Source organism: Ciona robusta, unplaced genomic scaffold, assembly GCF_009617815.1.
Source record: "Ciona robusta unplaced genomic scaffold, ASM961781v2 AP042742.1".
Taxonomy (NCBI): Eukaryota; Metazoa; Chordata; class Ascidiacea; order Phlebobranchia; family Cionidae; genus Ciona; species Ciona robusta.
Genome location: NW_028323121.1, coordinates 253,594 through 277,500, shown reverse-complemented (window position 1 = coordinate 277,500; position 23,907 = coordinate 253,594). Strand labels below are relative to the sequence as shown.

General features: G+C 37.9%; 1 pseudogene; it reads left to right on the top strand.

Annotated features, from left to right (window-relative positions):
- LOC149723810 (large subunit ribosomal RNA) overlaps nucleotides 1-98 on the top strand; it is a 2,119-nt pseudogene extending 2,021 nt beyond the window's left edge.
- The last annotated feature ends 23,809 nt before the right edge of the window (nucleotides 99-23,907 follow it).

The following is a 23,907-nucleotide window of genomic DNA, read 5'->3' as shown; positions in this document are numbered from 1 at the left end:
CCGCGTCGGCCCGTGAAAATCCGAGGGAGATGGTGTAATTTTCGTGCGAGGTCGTACCCATATCCGCAGCAGGTCTCCAAGGTGAACAGCCTCTGACCGATAGAACAATGTAGGTAAGGGAAGTCGGCAAACTAGATCCGTAACTTCGGGAAAAGGATTGGCTCTAGGGGCTGGGTCGGTCGGGCCGTGGCACGAAGCGGGGTGCGGCGCTGTACCGTGGCACGAAGCGGGGTGCGGCGCTGTACCGGACTGGGCGAACGCCTTCGGGTGTGAGCCTGGACCTGTGTCGGCGTCTTCCCGTGGAATGCCGCAGCTAATGCGGGCTTCGCGGCCCGCTTCGGCCGGCGTCGAACAGCTGACTTAGAACTGGTACGGACCGGGGGAATCCGACTGTTTAATTAAAACAAAGCTTTGCGATGGCCGTCACCTGGTGTTGACGCAATGTGATTTCTGCCCAGTGCTCTGAATGTCAAAGTGAAGAAATTCAACCAAGCGCGGGTAAACGGCGGGAGTAACTATGACTCTCTTACTACTGTAAGTGACCTTGCCGTGGTGTAAGAGCTTGCGTGTCCTGTTAAACTTTCGGAGCCATGTCTGCGGGGGACTTTGTGGGCCCCTGTCAGGTTCAACCAAGCAGAAAGGGTTCGGAAGCCAGGGACCAGACGAACAACTTACAGAAAAGGACCCCCTGGGCGACAAGCAGAGATGCGGGGGTTTTGGGAAGATGTCGCCTGCGGACTTGGGGTTACCCACCCTCTGTCCGTAGAAAACTTATTGGTGCAAAAAGACATAACGATATACACGGAGTGGCCGCCGCTACCCCATCCAGTAATTTGTCCAATGCATTGACAGGGTCGCATGTATGTTTATTATGTGACCGGGCTTTTTCTACTAAAATTGGTCTAAGTCAACACATGAGGCGAGGTGATGATGATCACCAAAAGCAATATCACAAGAATTGCTTAAAGGATCCAGCCAAAAAGCGTTGGGATCGGGAGGAGCTATGCATTCTTGCGAACATAGAATTGGAGCTTAAGCAAAAAGGTTTAAGAAATATTAATCAGGAATTGGCGAAACGCTTTCCTTCTCGGAAACTGGAAAGCATAAAATATGTCCGAAACAAAAAGATTGAGTATAAGGAAATACTAGAAAGCATCAGACATCAGGTAACTGAAACGGCCCAACCACCGATGCAAATAGAGGTTGTGGGCGCAGTAGGAGGACCCTGTTCTCCTCTGGTATCGACTGGCCAGAACGACTCACAGTGTGAACCTTCAAACTGGAAGGATCCAATTATGCAGGCACTGAGTAGCTCACCATGGGCGTATCTGATCGTGCCGAACAACTTAGAGGATCCAATTGGTTCTGCGGAAAAGGATCTGATTGATCAGGCGTTTGAAAATATAGTCCCTGAAAGTCTAAGGGCAAAGGTCAAACAATCTAAAGTTAAGCAGAATCAAAAAGAAAATAAGTCAAAAAGACAAATTCGGAGGGCTCAGTACGCAAGAACACAAATCAATTACAAGAGAAACAGACAACAGGCCATCAACTGCATACTCTCAAAGCAGTGGGGGCCCCCACTTGAGCATGTTCTGCCGTTCTGGCGGAAGCTCCTAGAAAAATCATCGTAACTTGACACGAGGCAACCTGAACCAGTAAGTGGTCCAATATGGGAGTTGGTAGAACCGATTGTGGCCGAGGAAGTCAGGCTGGTAAGAAAGTCGATGCCCACGTCCGCCCCGGGTCCCGATGGGATTCGGCATAAGGATTTCATGGCGGTTCAACCGCAAATTTTGGCGGATAATTTCAACTTGTGGCTCCTGACTGGCTACCAGCCAAAGAGTTGTAGGCTGGGTAGAACCATCTTAATTCCTAAAGAGCCTGGGACGAGGGACCCAGCCAAACATCGCCCGATTACGATCAATTCACTACTAATTCGTTGCTTTCATAAAATTTTAAGCAACAGAATAATGAAATTAATCCCGCTATCACCCCAGCAAAAGGCATTTAGACCAGGTGATGGAATAGCGGAAAATATATGGAATTTACGTCACATACTCAAACAACATAAATTGGAAAAAAAGGAACTCAATTTGGCGTTCTTAGATGTACGAAAAGCTTTTGACAGCGTGAACCACTCAACTCTGCTACTGGCCGCAGGGAGATTGGGGGTTCCCTCCCACTGCTAAAATATATCGAAAATCTCTATGAGGGCTCCTCCACCACAATCAATGCAAACGGCGAAAGATCCCCGAGAATAAGGGTAAGAAGGGGAATAAAGCAAGGTGACCCCCTGTCTATTCCTCTCTTTTTGGGAGTTATGGATTGGGCCATCAGCAATCTGAACCCTAACGTGGGTAGTTCAATCGGGGGAAAGAGTATAAACTGCATGGCCTTTGCAGACGATCTTGTACTGATTTCCAGAACTCAAATTAGGCTCCAAACGAACTTGGACACAATATCATATAATCTGAATCAATCAGGAATGACTTTGAACTCTGAAAAATGCGCCACCCTGCGGTTGGCGGTTGATGGAAAAAGTAAAAAGTGGTGGATAGACCATCGGCCCTTTCTTCGGGTCGAAGGTGCAAAATGTGGAACAATGGATATAAAAGGAACATACAAATATCTAGGTGTAAGAGTAGGGGCAGGTGAAACTAGAGCGGAGTGTAAGGAAAGGCTTATGTCGGACTTAAAAGAAACAACTGAAGCACCGCTCAAACCACAACAAAGGATCTTCATCCTTAGAAACTATATACTGCCTCGAAGCTTGCATATTTTGACATTTACAAATACAACTGCTCGGTTGCTCAAACAGTTGGATAGTGCAATAAGGGTACACGTGCGCCGTTGGCTGAAGTTACCAAAAGACACAATTTTAGGCTATCTATATTCCGATTATAAGGATGGGGGTCTTGGAGACCCACATATTACAAAGTTCCTAGCAGTGGAAATTGTTATGGAGAAAAACCTTTGTCTTTCCAGATGTTCGTAGTTGTTACACGCTGTATTTAGATGTTCGTACACGCTGTATTTTTTACATAGAGATCGGGGCCCTAGAGATGGAGGTCGGGTGCAGTGGAGTAAATGTTGGAGGTCGGAGCCATGAAAGTGAAAAATGTACAGTTGGTATCGGTGAGACGCAATGAAAACATTCTAATACAAAAAGTGCTTCAAACAAACTAATAGGAAAAAAGTGCTGATTCACCCAGCATATTATGTAGCTACGTTCAGTCGAAAGTTAAAATATAATAAAGTCTATGTTTGACACTGTTTTTAGAAGAGTGGTTTGGATGTTAAAGTTTAGGAATGAAAATTTCAGCTGTTCCACCACGCACCCATGGGGTCGCTTTGTATGCGTGATCGTTAGGTGTTCACAGGAGAACCTTCGCAGTGCAAATGTGTAAAAACAGTGGAGACGTTAACCAACTTCAACAATGCCATATTGTAGCAGTATAATATCACAAGCACATCTCTGTCTTTTCCGATGTCCGTACTATTTTGTCTGAAACAAGAACCAGTGATGCAAAAATCGCTATGAAAAAGATACGATTTCAGCAGTGAGATTAAGTAGCGGCAAGCAACGTTAGAACCGAAAAATAATAATACAAATAACGACTTGTAAACATAATAAAGACGTGTAAACAATGTTTACATCACCAAGACGGGATTACACAAGTGACAATAAAACTTTCATTGGGAGAAGCCTTAATCGAAAAAAAAAACGCTTTAACAAAAATACGAATCCGATTTTACAATGAGATCATTTGTTACCAACAGTGTAGCTGCAAGATGCGTTAGAAGGGAACAAACCGAAACGTATTATTAAAAAATTAGGACTTGCAGTTATTTTAAAAACGTAAACTAAGTTTACATCACCAAAACGAGATTACACAAACAACGGATAAAGCTTCTGCCATTGAGTATATAATACTGCTTGTGGGGGCAGTACATTTAAACAATGTGTTTCCTGTAATCACTGTTGACGTGTTCAAAAGAATGGAGGAAACTGATTTAGCTTTTGTGTGGCCTAATGTTATTGCTGGATGTTCATGTGTAGGTGTGGTAATGTTGTTACACCGTTAATATGTGTGCAACCTTGTGGCCATAATATATTTGTAAAAACATAACAGAAGCAATAGAAACATCTAGTCTCAAAACGCAGTTCATGGTCTTGAAACAGGATTGTGATGCATTGAACTTTTGATTTTGGGTTTGGCAGAACCCTGTTGTTTATGCAGCCTAATGCTGGTTCCATATTATTACGGAGACAGTAGGCTTTCACTTCTCTGGAAAGCCGAGCTTGATTGCTTTATGGATGGCAATGCTAAACCTCTGTGCTCAATAGTGTCGGTGAAATGCCGGAATATGCTGACTCGGCATATATTCATACCTAACGTTAAACACGAAAAACTGGCTTTTTTAAAAAAAAATGGGCAGTAGGTATTTTTTATGAGACATAATGAACATTCTCTAATACAAAGAAAGCGCTTATACCAAACTAATAAGAAAAAAGTGCTGAGTCAGCATGTTATGTAGCTACGTTCAATCGAAAATTGAAAGATATAGGGTCTATGTTTTACAAATTTTCTTTATACGGTTTTGAAAAAGAAGCATTCTCCATTAATACCAAATCAGAAATACAATTTGAGTATTCTTTACTTTTTCGGAAGCTGGAAACGATAAAAGTTGAGTGGTATTTTCTTAATGGGAAATCCCATACAAAAATGCGCCACGGCCTATTTATTTTACTCTAGCGGTCGAATTTGCGGTTTTGAAACTCATTTTTTTTCGTTGCCCCTTCAAAAGTAAAAAGTACTAAAATGAAATTGGTAAAATGCAATTACCCCCTTTTGGGTTGGAAACCTCATTAATTAACCTGGCGGTGCAATATGCATTGGTTCTGCTTGTTTGTATGGACTACACAGTTAAAGCTACTCTCTGGTAAGAAGCACCATGGGACAACTCTTTGTCTTCCCGATTAAACATACACCCACTGTTGAAGCAGCGACGAGCCTTGAACCCATAACCTCTAGGTTAGAAGAAGCAGGCACGCTCTGTGCCACAGCACCAGACATGATAACTAATATCCTTTAAAGCCTCACATCCATACTTTGTTTTCAGCCATATTACAACGTTCCTAGCAGTGGAAATTGTTATGGAGAAAAACCTTTGTCTTTCCAGATGTTCGTAGTTGTTACACGCTGTATTTAGATGTTCGTAGTTGTTACACGCTGTATTTTTTACATAGAGATCGGGGCCCATAGAGATGGAGGTCGGGTGCAGTGGAGTAAATGTTGGGGGTCGGAGCCATGAAAGTGAAAAATGTACAGTCGGTATCGGTGAGACGCAATGAAAACATTCTAATACAAAAAGTGCTTCAAACAAACTAATAGGAAAAAGTGCTGATTCACCCAGCATATTATGTAGCTACGTTCAATCGAAAGTTAAAATATAATAAAGTCTATGTTAGACACTGTTTTTAGAAGAGTGGTTTGGATGTTAAAGTTTAGGAATAAAAATTTCAGCTGTTCCACCACGCACCCATGGGGTCGCTTTGTATGCGTGATCGTTAGTTGTTCACAGGAGAACCTTCGCAGTGCAAAGGTGTAAAAACAGTGGAGACGTTAACCAACTTCAACAATGCCATATTGTAGCAGTATATTATCACAAGCACACCTCTGTCTTTTCCGATGTCCGTACTATTTTGTCTGAAACAAGAACCAGTGATGCAAAAATCGCTATGAAAAAGATACGATTTCAGCAGTGAGATTAAGTAACGGCAAGCAACGTTAAAACCGCAAAATAATAATACAAATAACGACTTGTAAACATAATAAAGAGTAAACAATGTTTACATCACCAAGACGGGATTACACAAGTGACAAACTAAACTTTCATTGGGAGAAGCAGTAATCTAAAAAAACGCTTTAACAAAGATACGAATCCGATTTTACAATGAGATCATTTGTTACCAACAGTGTAGCTGCAAGCTGCGTTAGAAGGGAACAAACCGAAACGTATTATTAAAAAATTAGGATTTGCAGTTGTCTTAAAAACGTAAACAAAGTTTACATCACCAAAACGAGATTACACAAAGAACAGATAAAGCTTGTGAGTATATAAAACTGCTTGTGGGGGCATTTAAACAATGCCTTTCCTTTAATTAATGTTGATGTGTCTAAAAGAATGAAGGAAACTGATTTAATTTTTGTATGGCCTATGTGATTGCTGGATGTTCATGTGTAGGTGTGGTAATGTGTGTAAATAAAATTGCAACGTATTATTATACCGTTAATATGTGTGCAACCTTGTGGCCATAATGAATTTGTAAAACATAACTGAAGCAATAGAAATATCTCTAGTCTTAATATGCAGTTCGGTCTTGAAACAGAATTGTGATGCATTGAACTTTTTTGATTTTAGGTTTGGCAGAACCCTATTGTTTATATAGCCTAATGCTTGATCCATATTATTACAGAGACAGTAGGCTTTTACTTCTCTGGAAAGCCGAAAAAATCCGCAACAGTATCGAAGTACCAAAGCGTATGGGGATGGCCTACGGGTTGGAGGCCGGGGTTTGGAGTAAAGAAAATCTTCGAACAGCTATGACGCAGGGGTTTTGTTCAAGTCAAGTAAAGTCACCCAAAAGGTTACACAACGCAACAAGTAGATGATATTTTGGCAGATCCTTTTTGCTTACATGAGTTCGAAATAACGGAAACAGAAGCAGAATACAACTTTCGCAGAATATAACGCAACGCAACAAAAAATGTTAATATGCAAGACCGCTTTTGCTTACACGCATTCCAACTATCGTGAACCACCACCACATCAAAGTAATGAAATTTTATTTTAGAAAATAATGATGGCCGTTTTAACGAATTTTTAGAACGGAATCATGGAATTTTCAGCGAGCCGCTTGATAACCGAAGACAGACCAACTTTTGACAAATGCCAATAAACCGCAATGCGTTGTACATTCGTCTCTTCAAAATCTGGCTGAGGGTTATGTGTTTAGAATTAATTTGGCTGGGGCGTATGTTTTGGATAATTTTATGACATGAATTAGTGCTTGTTTTATATAAGGTCAATAAAAAACGTCTCCTGTTCTTACGATGTTTAAAATTTTAACGTTAGAACCGCAAAATAATATTACAAATAACGACTTGTAAACATATTAAAGACGTGTAAACAATGTTTACATCACCAAGACGGGATTACACAAGTGACAATAAAACTTTCATTGGGAAAAGCCTTAATCGAAAAAAAAAACGCTTTAACAAAAATACGAATCCGATTTTACAATGAGATCATTTGTTACCAACAGTGTAGCTGCAAGCTGCGTTAGAAGGGAACAAACCGAAACGTATTATTAAAAAATTAGGACTTGCAGTTATCTTAAAAACGTAAACAAAGTTTACATCACCAAAACGAGATTACACAAAGAACGGATAAAGCTTCTGCCATTGAGTATATAATACTGCTTGTGGGGGCAGTACATTTAAACAATGTGTTTCCTGTAATCACTGTTGACGTGTCGAATGGAGGAAACTGATTTAGCTTTTGTGTGGCCTAATGTTATTGCTGGATGTTCATGTGTAGGTGTGGTAATGTTGTTACACCGTTAATATGTGTGCAACCTTGTGGCCATAATATATTTGTAAAAACATAACAGAAGCAATAGAAACATCTAGTCTCAAAACGCAGTTCATGGTCTTGAAACAGGATTGTGATGCATTGAACTTTTGATTTTGGGTTTGGCAGAACCCTGTTGTTTATGCAGCCTAATGCTGGTTCCATATTATTACGGAGACAGAGTAGGCTTTCACTTCTCTGGAAAGCCGAGCTTGATTGCTTTATGGATGGCAATGCTAACATCTGTGCTCAATAGTGTCGGTGAAATGCTGGAATATGCTGACTCGGCATATATTCATACCTAACGTTAAACACGAAAAACTGGCTTTTTTATAAAAAAAATGGGCAGTAGGTATTTTAGTGAGACATAATGAACATTCTAATACAAAGAAAGCGCTTATACCAAACTAATAAGAAAAAAGTGCTGAGTCAGCATGTTATGTAGCTACGTTCAATCGAAAATTGAAAGATATAGGGTCTATGTTTTACAAATTTTCTTTATACGGTTTTGAAAAAGAAGCATTTTTCATTAATACCAAATCAGAAATACAATTTGAGTATTCTTTACTTTTTCGGAAGCTGGAAACGATCAAAGTTGAGTGGTATTTTCTTAATGGGAAATCCCATACAAAAATGCGCCACGGCCTATTTATTTTACTCCAGCGGTCGAATTTGCGGTTTTGAAACTCATTTTTTTTCGTTGCCCCTTCAAAAGTAAAAAGTACTAAAATGAAATTGGTAAAATGCAATTACCCCCTTTTCGGTTGGAAACCTCATTAATTAACCTGGCGGTGCAATATGCATTGGTTCTGCTTGTTTGTATGGACTACACAAGCTACTCTCTGGTAAGAAGCACCATGGGACAACTCTTTGTCTTCCCGATTAAACATACACCCACTGTTGAAGCAGCGACGAGCCTTGAACCCATAACCTCTAGGTTAGAAGAAGCAGGCACGCTCTGTGCCACAGCACCAGACATGATAACTAATATCCTTAAAAGCCTCACATCCATACTTTGTTTTCAGCCATATTACAAAGTTCCTAGCAGTGGAAATTGTTTTGGAGAAAAACCTTTGTCTTTCCAGATGTTCGTAGTTGTTACACGCTGTATTTAGATGTTCGTAGTTGTTACACGCTGTATTTTTTACATAGAGATCGGGGCCCATAGAGATGGAGGTCGGGTGCAGTGGAGTAAATGTTGGGGGTCGGAGCCATGAAAGTGAAAAATGTACAGGAGACGCAATGAAAACATTCTAATACAAAAAGTGCTTCAAACAAACTAATAGGAAAAAGTGCTGATTCACCCAGCATATTATGTAGCTACGTTCAATCGAAAGTTAAAATATAATAAAGTCTATGTTTGACACTGTTTTTAGAAGAGTGGTTTGGATGTTAAAGTTTAGGAATAAAAATTTCAGCTGTTCCACCACGCACCCATGGGGTCGCTTTGTATGCGTGATCGTTAGTTGTTTTTACAGGAGAACCTTCGCAGTGCAAAGGTGTAAAAACAGTGGAGACGTTAACCAACTTCAGCAATGCCATATTGTAGCAGTATATTATCACAAGCACACCTCTGTCTTTTCCGATGTCCGTACTATTTTGTCTGAAACAAGAACCAGTGATGCAAAAATCGCTATGAAAAAGATACGATTTCAGCAGTGAGATTAAGTAGCGGCAAGCAACGTTAAAACCGCAAAATAATAATACAAATAACGACTTGTAAACATAATAAAGAGTTAAACAATGTTTACATCACCAAGACGGGATTACACAAGTGACAAACTAAACTTTCATTGGGAGAAGCAGTAATCTAAAAAAACGCTTTAACAAAGATACGAATCCGATTTTACAATGAGATCATTTGTTACCAACAGTGTAGCTGCAAGCTGCGTTAGAAGGGAACAAACCGAAACGTATTATTAAAAAATTAGGACTTGCAGTTGTCTTAAAAACGTAAACAAAGTTTACATCACCAAAACGAGATTACACAAAGAACAGATAAAGCTTGTGAGTATATAAAACTGCTTGTGGGGGCATTTAAACAATGCCTTTCCTTTAATTAATGTTGATGTGTCTAAAAGAATGAAGGAAACTGATTTAATTTTTGTATGGCCTATGTGATTGCTGGATGTTCATGTGTAGGTGTGGTAATGTGTGTAAATAAAATTGCAACGTATTATTATACCGTTAATATGTGTGCAACCTTGTGGCCATAATGAATTTGTAAAACATAACTGAAGCAATAGAAATATCTCTAGTCTTAATATGCAGTTCGGTCTTGAAACAGAATTGTGATGCATTGAACTTTTTTGATTTTAGGTTTGGCAGAACCCTGTTGTTTATATAGCCTAATGCTTGATCCATATTATTACAGAGACAGTAGGCTTTTACTTCTCTGGAAAGCCGAAAAAATCCGCAACAGTATCGAAGTACCAAAGCGTATGGGGATGGCCTACGGGTTGGAGGCCGGGGTTTGGAGTAAAGAAAATCTTCGAACAGCTATGACGCAGGGGTTTTGTTCAAGTCAAGTAAAGCCACCCGAAAGGTTAGCGCAACGCAACAAGTAGATGATATTTTGGCAGATCCTTTTTGCTTACATGAGTTCGAAATAACGGAAACAGAAGCAGAATACAACTTTCGCAGAATATAACGCAACAAAAAATGTTAATATGCAAGACCGCTTTTGCTTACACGCATTCCAACTATCGTGAACCACCACCACATCAAAGTAATGAAATTTTATTTTAGAAAATAATGATGGCCGTTTTAACGAATTTTTAGAACGGAATCATGGAATTTTCAGCGAGCCGCTTGATAACCGAAGACAGACCAACTTTTGACAAATGCCAATAAACCGCAATGCGTTGTACATTCGTCTCTTCAAAATCTGGCTGAGGGTTATGTGTTTAGAATTAATTTGGCTGGGGCGTATGTTTTGGATAATTTTATGACATGAATTAGTGCTTGTTTTATATAAGGTCAATAAAAAACGTCTCCTGTTCTTACGATGTTTAAAATTTTAACGTTAGAACCGCAAAATAATAATACAAATAACGACTTGTAAACATAATAAAGACGTGTAAACAATGTTTACATCACCAAGACGGGATTACACAAGTGACAATAAAACTTTCATTGGGAGAAGCCTTAATTGAAAAAAAAACGCTTTAACAAAAATACGAATCTGATTTTACAATGAGATCATTTGTTACCAACAGTGTAGCTGCAAGCTGCGTTAGAAGGGAACAAACCGAAACGTATTATTAAAAAATTAGGACTTGCAGCTGTCTTAAAAACGTAAACAAAGTTTACATCACCAAAACGAGATTACACAAAGAACAGATAAAGCTTGTGAGTATATAAAACTGCTTGTGGGGGCAGTATATTTAAACAATGCCTTTCCTTTAATTAATGTTGATGTGTCTAAAAGAATGAAGGAAACTGATTTAATTTTTGTATGGCCTATGTGATTGCTGGATGTTCATGCGTAGGTGTGGTAATGTGTGTAAATAAAATTGCAACGTATTATTATACCGTTAATGTGTGCAACCTTGTGGCCATAATGAATTTGTAAAACATAACTGAAGCAATAAAAATATCTCTAGTCTTAATATGCAGTTCGGTCTTGAAACAGAATTGTGATGCATTGAACTTTTGATTTTAGGTTTGGCAGAACCCTGTTGTTTATATAGCCTAATGCTTGATCCATATTATTACAGAGACAGTAGGCTTTTACTTCTCTGGAAAGCCGAAAAAATCCGCAACAGTATCGAAGTACCAAAGCGTATGGGGATGGCCTACGGGTTGGAGGCCGGGGTTTGGAGTAAAGAAAATCTTCGAACAGCTATGACGCAGGGGTTTTGTTCAAGTCAAGTAAAGCCACCCAAAAGGTTAGCGCAACGCAACAAGTAGATGATATTTTGGCAGATCCTTTTTGCTTACATGAGTTCGAAATAACGGAAACAGAAGCAGAATACAACTTTCGCAGAATATAACGCAACAAAAAATGTTAATATGCAAGACCGCTTTTGCTTACACGCATTCCAACTATCGTGAACCACCACCACATCAAAGTAATGAAATTTTATTTTAGAAAATAATGATGGCCGTTTTAACGAATTTTTAGAACGGAATCATGGAATTTTCAGCGAGCCGCTTGATAACCGAAGACAGACCAACTTTTGACAAATGCCAATAAACTGCAATGCGTTGTACATTCGTCTCTTCAAAATCTGGCTGAGGGTTATGTGTTTAGAATTAATTTGGCTGGGGCGTATGTTTTGGATAATTTTATGACATGAATTAGTGCTTGTTTTATATAAGGTCAATAAAAAACGTCTCCTGTTCTTACGATGTTTAAAATTTTAACGTTAGAACCGCAAAATAATAATACAAATAACGACTTGTAAACATAATAAAGACGTGTAAACAATGTTTACATCACCAAGACGGGATTACACAAGTGACAATAAAACTTTCATTGGGAGAAGCCTTAATTGAAAAAAAAAACGCTTTAACAAAAATACGAATCTGATTTTACAATGAGATCATTTGTTACCAACAGTGTAGCTGCAAGCTGCGTTAGAAGGGAACAAACCGAAACGTATTATTAAAAAATTAGGACTTGCAGCTGTCTTAAAAACGTAAACAAAGTTTACATCACCAAAACGAGATTACACAAAGAACAGATAAAGCTTGTGAGTATATAAAACTGCTTGTGGGGGCAGTATATTTAAACAATGCCTTTCCTTTAATTAATGTTGATGTGTCTAAAAGAATGAAGGAAACTGATTTAATTTTTGTATGGCCTATGTGATTGCTGGATGTTCATGCGTAGGTGTGGTAATGTGTGTAAATAAAATTGCAACGTATTATTATACCGTTAATGTGTGCAACCTTGTGGCCATAATGAATTTGTAAAACATAACTGAAGCAATAAAAATATCTCTAGTCTTAATATGCAGTTCGGTCTTGAAACAGAATTGTGATGCATTGAACTTTTTTGATTTTAGGTTTGGCAGAACCCTGTTGTTTATATAGCCTAATGCTTGATCCATATTATTACAGAGACAGTAGGCTTTTACTTCTCTGGAAAGCCGAAAAAATCCGCAACAGTATCGAAGTACCAAAGCGTATGGGGATGGCCTACGGGTTGGAGGCCGGGGTTTGGAGTAAAGAAAATCTTCGAACAGCTATGACGCAGGGGTTTTGTTCAAGTCAAGTAAAGCCACCCAAAAGGTTAGCGCAACGCAACAAGTAGATGATATTTTGGCAGATCCTTTTTGCTTACATGAGTTCGAAATAACGGAAACAGAAGCAGAATACAACTTTCGCAGAATATAACGCAACGCAACAAAAAATGTTAATATGCAAGACCACTTTTGCTTACACGCATTCCAACTATCGTGAACCACCACCACATCAAAGTAATGAAATTTTATTTTAGAAAATAATGATGGCCGTTTTAACGAATTTTTAGAACGGAATCATGGAATTTTCAGCGAGCCGCTTGATAACCGAAGACAGACCAACTTTTGACAAATGCCAATAAACCGCAATGCGTTGTACATTCGTCTCTTCAAAATCTGGCTGAGGGTTATGTGTTTAGAATTAATTTGGCTGGGGCGTATGTTTTGGATAATTTTATGACATGAATTAGTGCTTGTTTTATATAAGGTCAATAAAAAACGTCTCCTGTTCTTACGATGTTCAAAATTTTAACGTTAGAACCGCAAAATAATAATACAAATAACGACTTGTAAACATAATAAAGACGTGTAAACAATGTTTACATCACCAAGACGGGATTACACAAGTAACAATAAAACTTTCATTGGGAGAAGCCTTAATTGAAAAAAAAACGCTTTAACAAAAATACGAATCTGATTTTACAATGAGATCATTTGTTACCAACAGTGTAGCAGCTGCAAGCTGCGTTAGAAGGGAACAAACCGAAACGTATTATTAAAAAATTAGGACTTGCAGCTGTCTTAAAAACGTAAACAAAGTTTACATCACCAAAACGAGATTACACAAAGAACAGATAAAGCTTGTGAGTATATAAAACTGCTTGTGGGGGCAGTATATTTAAACAATGCCTTTCCTTTAATTAATGTTGATGTGTCTAAAAGAATGAAGGAAACTGATTTAATTTTTGTATGGCCTATGTGATTGCTGGATGTTCATGCGTAGGTGTGGTAATGTGTGTAAATAAAATTGCAACGTATTATTATACCGTTAATGTGTGCAACCTTGTGGCCATAATGAATTTGTAAAACATAACTGAAGCAATAAAAATATCTCTAGTCTTAATATGCAGTTCGGTCTTGAAACAGAATTGTGATGCATTGAACTTTTTTGATTTTAGGTTTGGCAGAACCCTGTTGTTTATATAGCCTAATGCTTGATCCATATTATTACAGAGACAGTAGGCTTTTACTTCTCTGGAAAGCCGAAAAAATCCGCAACAGTATCGAAGTACCAAAGCGTATGGGGATGGCCTACGGGTTGGAGGCCGGGGTTTGGAGTAAAGAAAATCTTCGAACAGCTATGACGCAGGGGTTTTGTTCAAGTCAAGTAAAGCCACCCAAAAGGTTAGCGCAACGCAACAAGTAGATGATATTTTGGCAGATCCTTTTTGCTTACATGAGTTCGAAATAACGGAAACAGAAGCAGAATACAACTTTCGCAGAATATAACGCAACGCAACAAAAAATGTTAATATGCAAGACCGCTTTTGCTTACACGCATTCCAACTATCGTGAACCACCACCACATCAAAGTAATGAAATTTTATTTTAGAAAATAATGATGGCCGTTTTAACGAATTTTTAGAACGGAATCATGGAATTTTCAGCGAGCCGCTTGATAACCGAAGACAGACCAACTTTTGACAAATGCCAATAAACCGCAATGCGTTGTACATTCGTCTCTTCAAAATCTGGCTGAGGGTTATGTGTTTAGAATTAATTTGGCTGGGGCGTATGTTTTGGATAATTTTATGACATGAATTAGTGCTTGTTTTATATAAGGTCAATAAAAAACGTCTCCTGTTCTTACGATGTTTAAAATTTTAACGTTAGAACCGCAAAATAATAATACAAATAACGACTTGTAAACATAATAAAGACGTGTAAACAATGTTTACATCACCAAGACGGGATTACACAAGTGACAATAAAACTTTCATTGGGAGAAGCCTTAATCGAAAAAAAAAAACGCTTTAACAAAAATACGAATCCGATTTTACAATGAGATCATTTGTTACCAACAGTGTAGCTGCAAGCTGCGTTAGAAGGGAACAAACCGAAACGTATTATTAAAAAATTAGGACTTGCAGTTATCTTAAAAACGTAAACAAAGTTTACATCACCAAAACGAGATTACACAAAGAACGGATAAAGCTTCTGCCATTGAGTATATAATAGTGCTTGTGGGGGCAGTACATTTAAACAATGTGTTTCCTGTAATCACTGTTGACGTGTCGAATGGAGGAAACTGATTTAGCTTTTGTGTGGCCTAATGTTATTGCTGGATGTTCATGTGTAGGTGTGGTAATGTTGTTACACCGTTAATATGTGTGCAACCTTGTGGCCATAATATATTTGTAAAAACATAACAGAAGCAATAGAAACATCTAGTCTCAAAACGCAGTTCATGGTCTTGAAACAGGATTGTGATGCATTGAACTTTTGATTTTGGGTTTGGCAGAACCCTGTTGTTTATGCAGCCTAATGCTGGTTCCATATTATTACGGAGACAGAGTAGGCTTTCACTTCTCTGGAAAGCCGAGCTTGATTGCTTTATGGATGGCAATGCTAACATCTGTGCTCAATAGTGTCGGTGAAATGCTGGAATATGCTGACTCGGCATATATTCATACCTAACGTTAAACACGAAAAACTGGCTTTTTTATAAAAAAAATGGGCAGTAGGTATTTTAGTGAGACATAATGAACATTCTAATACAAAGAAAGCGCTTATACCAAACTAATAAGAAAAAAAGTGCTGAGTCAGCATGTTATGTAGCTACGTTCAATCGAAAATTGAAAGATATAGGGTCTATGTTTTACAAATTTTCTTTATACGGTTTTGAAAAAGAAGCATTCTTCATTAATACCAAATCAGAAATACAATTTGGGAAGCTGGAAACGATCAAAGTTGAGTGGTATTTTCTTAATGGGAAATCCCATACAAAAATGCGCCACGGCCTATTTATTTTACTCCAGCGGTCGAATTTGCGGTTTTGAAACTCATTTTTTTTCGTTGCTCCTTCAAAAGTAAAAAGTACTAAAATGAAATTGGTAAAATGCAATTACCCCCTTTTCGGTTGGAAACCTCATTAATTAACCTGGCGGTGCAATATGCATTGGTTCTGCTTGTTTGTATGGACTACACAAGCTACTCTCTGGTAAGAAGCACCATGGGACAACTCTTTGTCTTCCCGATTAAACATACACCCACTGTTGAAGCAGCGACGAGCCTTGAACCCATAACCTCTAGGTTACCCATAACCTCTAGGTTAGAAGAAGCAGGCACGCTCTGTGCCACAGCACCAGACATGATAACTAATATCCTTTAAAGCCTCACATCCATACTTTGTTTTCAGCCATATTACAAAGTTCCTAGCAGTGGAAATTGTTATGGAGAAAAACCTTTGTCTTTCCAGATGTTCGTAGTTGTTACACGCTGTATTTAGATGTTCGTAGTTGTTACACGCTGTATTTTTTACATAGAGATCGGGGCCCATAGAGATGGAGGTCGGGTGCAGTGGAGTAAATGTTGGGGGTCGGAGCCGTGAAAGTGAAAAATGTACAGTCGGTATCGGTGAGACGCAATGAAAACATTCTAATACAAAAAGTGCTTCAAACAAACTAATAGGAAAAAGTGCTGATTCACCCAGCATATTATGTAGCTACGTTCAATCGAAAGTTAAAATATAATAAAGTCTATGTTTGACACGGTTTTTAGAAGAGTGGTTTGGATGTTAAAGTTTAGGAATGAAAATTTCAGCCGTTCCACCACGCACCCATGGGGTCGCTTTGTATGCGTGATCGTTAGTTGTTCACAGGAGAACCTTCGCAGTGCAAAGGTGTAAAAACAGTGGAGACGTTAACCAACTTCAACAATGCCATATTGTAGCATTATATTATCACAAGCACACCTCTGTCTTTTCCGATGTCCGTACTATATTGTCTGAAACAAGAACCAGTGATGCAAAAATCGCTATGAAAAAGATACGATTTCAGCAGTGAGATTAAGTAGCGGCAAGCAACGTTAAAACCGCAAAATAATAATACAAATAACGACTTGTAAACATAATAAAGAGTTAAACAATGTTTACATCACCAAGACGGGATTACACAAGTGACAAACTAAACTTTCATTGGGAGAAGCAGTAATCTAAAAAAACGCTTTAACAAAGATACGAATCCGATTTTACAATGAGATCATTTGTTACCAACAGTGTAGCTGCAAGCTGCGTTAGAAGGGAACAAACCGAAACGTATTATTAAAAAATTAGGACTTGCAGTTGTCTTAAAAACGTAAACAAAGTTTACATCACCAAAACGAGATTACACAAAGAACAGATAAAGCTTGTGAGTATATAAAACTGCTTGTGGGGGCATTTAAACAATGCCTTTCCTTTAATTAATGTTGATGTGTCTAAAAGAATGAAGGAAACTGATTTAATTTTTGTATGGCCTATGTGATTGCTGGATGTTCATGTGTAGGTGTGGTAATGTGTGTAAATAAAATTGCAACGTATTATTATACCGTTAATATGTGTGCAACCTTGTGGCCATAATGAATTTGTAAAACATAACTGAAGCAATAGAAATATCTCTAGTCTTAATATGCAGTTCGGTCTTGAAACAGAATTGTGATGCATTGAACTTTTTTGATTTTAGGTTTGGCAGAACCCTGTTGTTTATATAGCCTAATGCTTGATCCATATTATTACAGAGACAGTAGGCTTTTACTTCTCTGGAAAGCCGAAAAAATCCGCAACAGTATCGAAGTACCAAAGCGTATGGGGATGGCCTACGGGTTGGAGGCCGGGGTTTGGAGTAAAGAAAATCTTCGAACAGCTATGACGCAGGGGTTTTGTTCAAGTCAAGTAAAGCCACCCGAAAGGTTAGCGCAACGCAACAAGTAGATGATATTTTGGCAGATCCTTTTTGCTTACATGAGTTCGAAATAACGGAAACAGAAGCAGAATACAACTTTCGCAGAATATAACGCAACAAAAAATGTTAATATGCAAGACCGCTTTTGCTTACACGCATTCCAACTATCGTGAACCACCACCACATCAAAGTAATGAAATTTTATTTTAGAAAATAATGATGGCCGTTTTAACGAATTTTTAGAACGGAATTCCATCTGGCTGAGGGTTATGTGTTTAGAATTAATTTGGCTGGGGCGTATGTTTTGGATAATTTTATGACATGAATTAGTGCTTGTTTTATATAAGGTCAATAAAAAACGTCTCCTGTTCTTACGATGTTTAAAATTTTAACGTTAGAACCGCAAAATAATAATACAAATAACGACTTGTAAACATAATAAAGACGTGTAAACAATGTTTACATCACCAAGACGGGATTACACAAGTAACAATAAAACTTTCATTGGGAGAAGCCTTAATTGAAAAAAAAACGCTTTAACAAAAATACGAATCTGATTTTACAATGAGATCATTTGTTACCAACAGTGTAGCAGCTGCAAGCTGCGTTAGAAGGGAACAAACCGAAACGTATTATTAAAAAATTAGGACTTGCAGCTGTCTTAAAAACGTAAACAAAGTTTACATCACCAAAACGAGATTACACAAAGAACAGATAAAGCTTGTGAGTATATAAAACTGCTTGTGGGGGCAGTATATTTAAACAATGCCTTTCCTTTAATTAATGTTGATGTGTCTAAAAGAATGAAGGAAACTGATTTAATTTTTGTATGGCCTATGTGATTGCTGGATGTTCATGCGTAGGTGTGGTAATGTGTGTAAATAAAATTGCAACGTATTATTATACCGTTAATGTGTGCAACCTTGTGGCCATAATGAATTTGTAAAACATAACTGAAGCAATAAAAATATCTCTAGTCTTAATATGCAGTTCGGTCTTGAAACAGAATTGTGATGCATTGAACTTTTTTGATTTTAGGTTTGGCAGAACCCTGTTGTTTATATAGCCTAATGCTTGATCCATATTATTACAGAGACAGTAGGCTTTTACTTCTCTGGAAAGCCGAAAAAATCCGCAACAGTATCGAAGTACCAAAGCGTATGGGGATGGCCTACGGGTTGGAGGCCGGGGTTTGGAGTAAAGAAAATCTTCGAACAGCTATGACGCAGGGGTTTTGTTCAAGTCAAGTAAAGCCACCCAAAAGGTTAGCGCAACGCAACAAGTAGATGATATTTTGGCAGATCCTTTTTGCTTACATGAGTTCGAAATAACGGAAACAGAAGCAGAATACAACTTTCGCAGAATATAACGCAACAAAAAATGTTAATATGCAAGACCGCTTTTGCTTACACGCATTCCAACTATCGTGAACCACCACCACATCAAAGTAATGAAATTTTATTTTAGAAAATAATGATGGCCGTTTTAACGAATTTTTAGAACGGAATCATGGAATTTTCAGCGAGCCGCTTGATAACCGAAGACAGACCAACTTTTGACAAATGCCAATAAACTGCAATGCGTTGTACATTCGTCTCTTCAAAATCTGGCTGAGGGTTATGTGTTTAGAATTAATTTGGCTGGGGCGTATGTTTTGGATAATTTTATGACATGAATTAGTGCTTGTTTTATATAAGGTCAATAAAAAACGTCTCCTGTTCTTACGATGTTTAAAATTTTAACGTTAGAACCGCAAAATAATAATACAAATAACGACTTGTAAACATAATAAAGACGTGTAAACAATGTTTACATCACCAAGACGGGATTACACAAGTGACAATAAAACTTTCATTGGGAGAAGCCTTAATTGAAAAAAAAAACGCTTTAACAAAAATACGAATCTGATTTTACAATGAGATCATTTGTTACCAACAGTGTAGCTGCAAGCTGCGTTAGAAGGGAACAAACCGAAACGTATTATTAAAAAATTAGGACTTGCAGCTGTCTTAAAAACGTAAACAAAGTTTACATCACCAAAACGAGATTACACAAAGAACAGATAAAGCTTGTGAGTATATAAAACTGCTTGTGGGGGCAGTATATTTAAACAATGCCTTTCCTTTAATTAATGTTGATGTGTCTAAAAGAATGAAGGAAACTGATTTAATTTTTGTATGGCCTATGTGATTGCTGGATGTTCATGCGTAGGTGTGGTAATGTGTGTAAATAAAATTGCAACGTATTATTATACCGTTAATGTGTGCAACCTTGTGGCCATAATGAATTTGTAAAACATAACTGAAGCAATAAAAATATCTCTAGTCTTAATATGCAGTTCGGTCTTGAAACAGAATTGTGATGCATTGAACTTTTTTGATTTTAGGTTTGGCAGAACCCTGTTGTTTATATAGCCTAATGCTTGATCCATATTATTACAGAGACAGTAGGCTTTTACTTCTCTGGAAAGCCGAAAAAATCCGCAACAGTATCGAAGTACCAAAGCGTATGGGGATGGCCTACGGGTTGGAGGCCGGGGTTTGGAGTAAAGAAAATCTTCGAACAGCTATGACGCAGGGGTTTTGTTCAAGTCAAGTAAAGCCACCCAAAAGGTTAGCGCAACGCAACAAGTAGATGATATTTTGGCAGATCCTTTTTGCTTACATGAGTTCGAAATAACGGAAACAGAAGCAGAATACAACTTTCGCAGAATATAACGCAACGCAACAAAAAATGTTAATATGCAAGACCACTTTTGCTTACACGCATTCCAACTATCGTGAACCACCACCACATCAAAGTAATGAAATTTTATTTTAGAAAATAATGATGGCCGTTTTAACGAATTTTTAGAACGGAATCATGGAATTTTCAGCGAGCCGCTTGATAACCGAAGACAGACCAACTTTTGACAAATGCCAATAAACCGCAATGCGTTGTACATTCGTCTCTTCAAAATCTGGCTGAGGGTTATGTGTTTAGAATTAATTTGGCTGGGGCGTATGTTTTGGATAATTTTATGACATGAATTAGTGCTTGTTTTATATAAGGTCAATAAAAAACGTCTCCTGTTCTTACGATGTTCAAAATTTTAACGTTAGAACCGCAAAATAATAATACAAATAACGACTTGTAAACATAATAAAGACGTGTAAACAATGTTTACATCACCAAGACGGGATTACACAAGTAACAATAAAACTTTCATTGGGAGAAGCCTTAATTGAAAAAAAAACGCTTTAACAAAAATACGAATCTGATTTTACAATGAGATCATTTGTTACCAACAGTGTAGCAGCTGCAAGCTGCGTTAGAAGGGAACAAACCGAAACGTATTATTAAAAAATTAGGACTTGCAGCTGTCTTAAAAACGTAAACAAAGTTTACATCACCAAAACGAGATTACACAAAGAACAGATAAAGCTTGTGAGTATATAAAACTGCTTGTGGGGGCAGTATATTTAAACAATGCCTTTCCTTTAATTAATGTTGATGTGTCTAAAAGAATGAAGGAAACTGATTTAATTTTTGTATGGCCTATGTGATTGCTGGATGTTCATGCGTAGGTGTGGTAATGTGTGTAAATAAAATTGCAACGTATTATTATACCGTTAATGTGTGCAACCTTGTGGCCATAATGAATTTGTAAAACATAACTGAAGCAATAAAAATATCTCTAGTCTTAATATGCAGTTCGGTCTTGAAACAGAATTGTGATGCATTGAACTTTTTTGATTTTAGGTTTGGCAGAACCCTGTTGTTTATATAGCCTAATGCTTGATCCATATTATTACAGAGACAGTAGGCTTTTACTTCTCTGGAAAGCCGAAAAAATCCGCAACAGTATCGAAGTACCAAAGCGTATGGGGATGGCCTACGGGTTGGAGGCCGGGGTTTGGAGTAAAGAAAATCTTCGAACAGCTATGACGCAGGGGTTTTGTTCAAGTCAAGTAAAGCCACCCAAAAGGTTAGCGCAACGCAACAAGTAGATGATATTTTGGCAGATCCTTTTTGCTTACATGAGTTCGAAATAACGGAAACAGAAGCAGAATACAACTTTCGCAGAATATAACGCAACGCAACAAAAAATGTTAATATGCAAGACCGCTTTTGCTTACACGCATTCCAACTATCGTGAACCACCACCACATCAAAGTAATGAAATTTTATTTTAGAAAATAATGATGGCCGTTTTAACGAATTTTTAGAACGGAATCATGGAATTTTCAGCGAGCCGCTTGATAACCGAAGACAGACCAACTTTTGACAAATGCCAATAAACCGCAATGCGTTGTACATTCGTCTCTTCAAAATCTGGCTGAGGGTTATGTGTTTAGAATTAATTTGGCTGGGGCGTATGTTTTGGATAATTTTATGACATGAATTAGTGCTTGTTTTATATAAGGTCAAAAAAAACGTCTCCTGTTCTTACGATGTTTAAAATTTTAACGTTAGAACCGCAAAATAATAATACAAATAACGACTTGTAAACATAATAAAGACGTGTAAACAATGTTTACATCACCAAGACGGGATTACACAAGTGACAATAAAACTTTCATTGGGAGAAGCCTTAATCGAAAAAAAAAAACGCTTTAACAAAAATACGAATCCGATTTTACAATGAGATCATTTGTTACCAACAGTGTAGCTGCAAGCTGCGTTAGAAGGGAACAAACCGAAACGTATTATTAAAAAATTAGGACTTGCAGTTATCTTAAAAACGTAAACAAAGTTTACATCACCAAAACGAGATTACACAAAGAACGGATAAAGCTTCTGCCATTGAGTATATAATAGTGCTTGTGGGGGCAGTACATTTAAACAATGTGTTTCCTGTAATCACTGTTGACGTGTCGAATGGAGGAAACTGATTTAGCTTTTGTGTGGCCTAATGTTATTGCTGGATGTTCATGTGTAGGTGTGGTAATGTTGTTACACCGTTAATATGTGTGCAACCTTGTGGCCATAATATATTTGTAAAAACATAACAGAAGCAATAGAAACATCTAGTCTCAAAACGCAGTTCATGGTCTTGAAACAGGATTGTGATGCATTGAACTTTTGATTTTGGGTTTGGCAGAACCCTGTTGTTTATGCAGCCTAATGCTGGTTCCATATTATTACGGAGACAGAGTAGGCTTTCACTTCTCTGGAAAGCCGAGCTTGATTGCTTTATGGATGGCAATGCTAACATCTGTGCTCAATAGTGTCGGTGAAATGCTGGAATATGCTGACTCGGCATATATTCATACCTAACGTTAAACACGAAAAACTGGCTTTTTTATAAAAAAAATGGGCAGTAGGTATTTTAGTGAGACATAATGAACATTCTAATACAAAGAAAGCGCTTATACCAAACTAATAAGAAAAAAAGTGCTGAGTCAGCATGTTATGTAGCTACGTTCAATCGAAAATTGAAAGATATAGGGTCTATGTTTTACAAATTTTCTTTATACGGTTTTGAAAAAGAAGCATTCTTCATTAATACCAAATCAGAAATACAATTTGGGAAGCTGGAAACGATCAAAGTTGAGTGGTATTTTCTTAATGGGAAATCCCATACAAAAATGCGCCACGGCCTATTTATTTTACTCCAGCGGTCGAATTTGCGGTTTTGAAACTCATTTTTTTTCGTTGCTCCTTCAAAAGTAAAAAGTACTAAAATGAAATTGGTAAAATGCAATTACCCCCTTTTCGGTTGGAAACCTCATTAATTAACCTGGCGGTGCAATATGCATTGGTTCTGCTTGTTTGTATGGACTACACAAGCTACTCTCTGGTAAGAAGCACCATGGGACAACTCTTTGTCTTCCCGATTAAACATACACCCACTGTTGAAGCAGCGACGAGCCTTGAACCCATAACCTCTAGGTTACCCATAACCTCTAGGTTAGAAGAAGCAGGCACGCTCTGTGCCACAGCACCAGACATGATAACTAATATCCTTTAAAGCCTCACATCCATACTTTGTTTTCAGCCATATTACAAAGTTCCTAGCAGTGGAAATTGTTATGGAGAAAAACCTTTGTCTTTCCAGATGTTCGTAGTTGTTACACGCTGTATTTAGATGTTCGTAGTTGTTACACGCTGTATTTTTTACATAGAGATCGGGGCCCATAGAGATGGAGGTCGGGTGC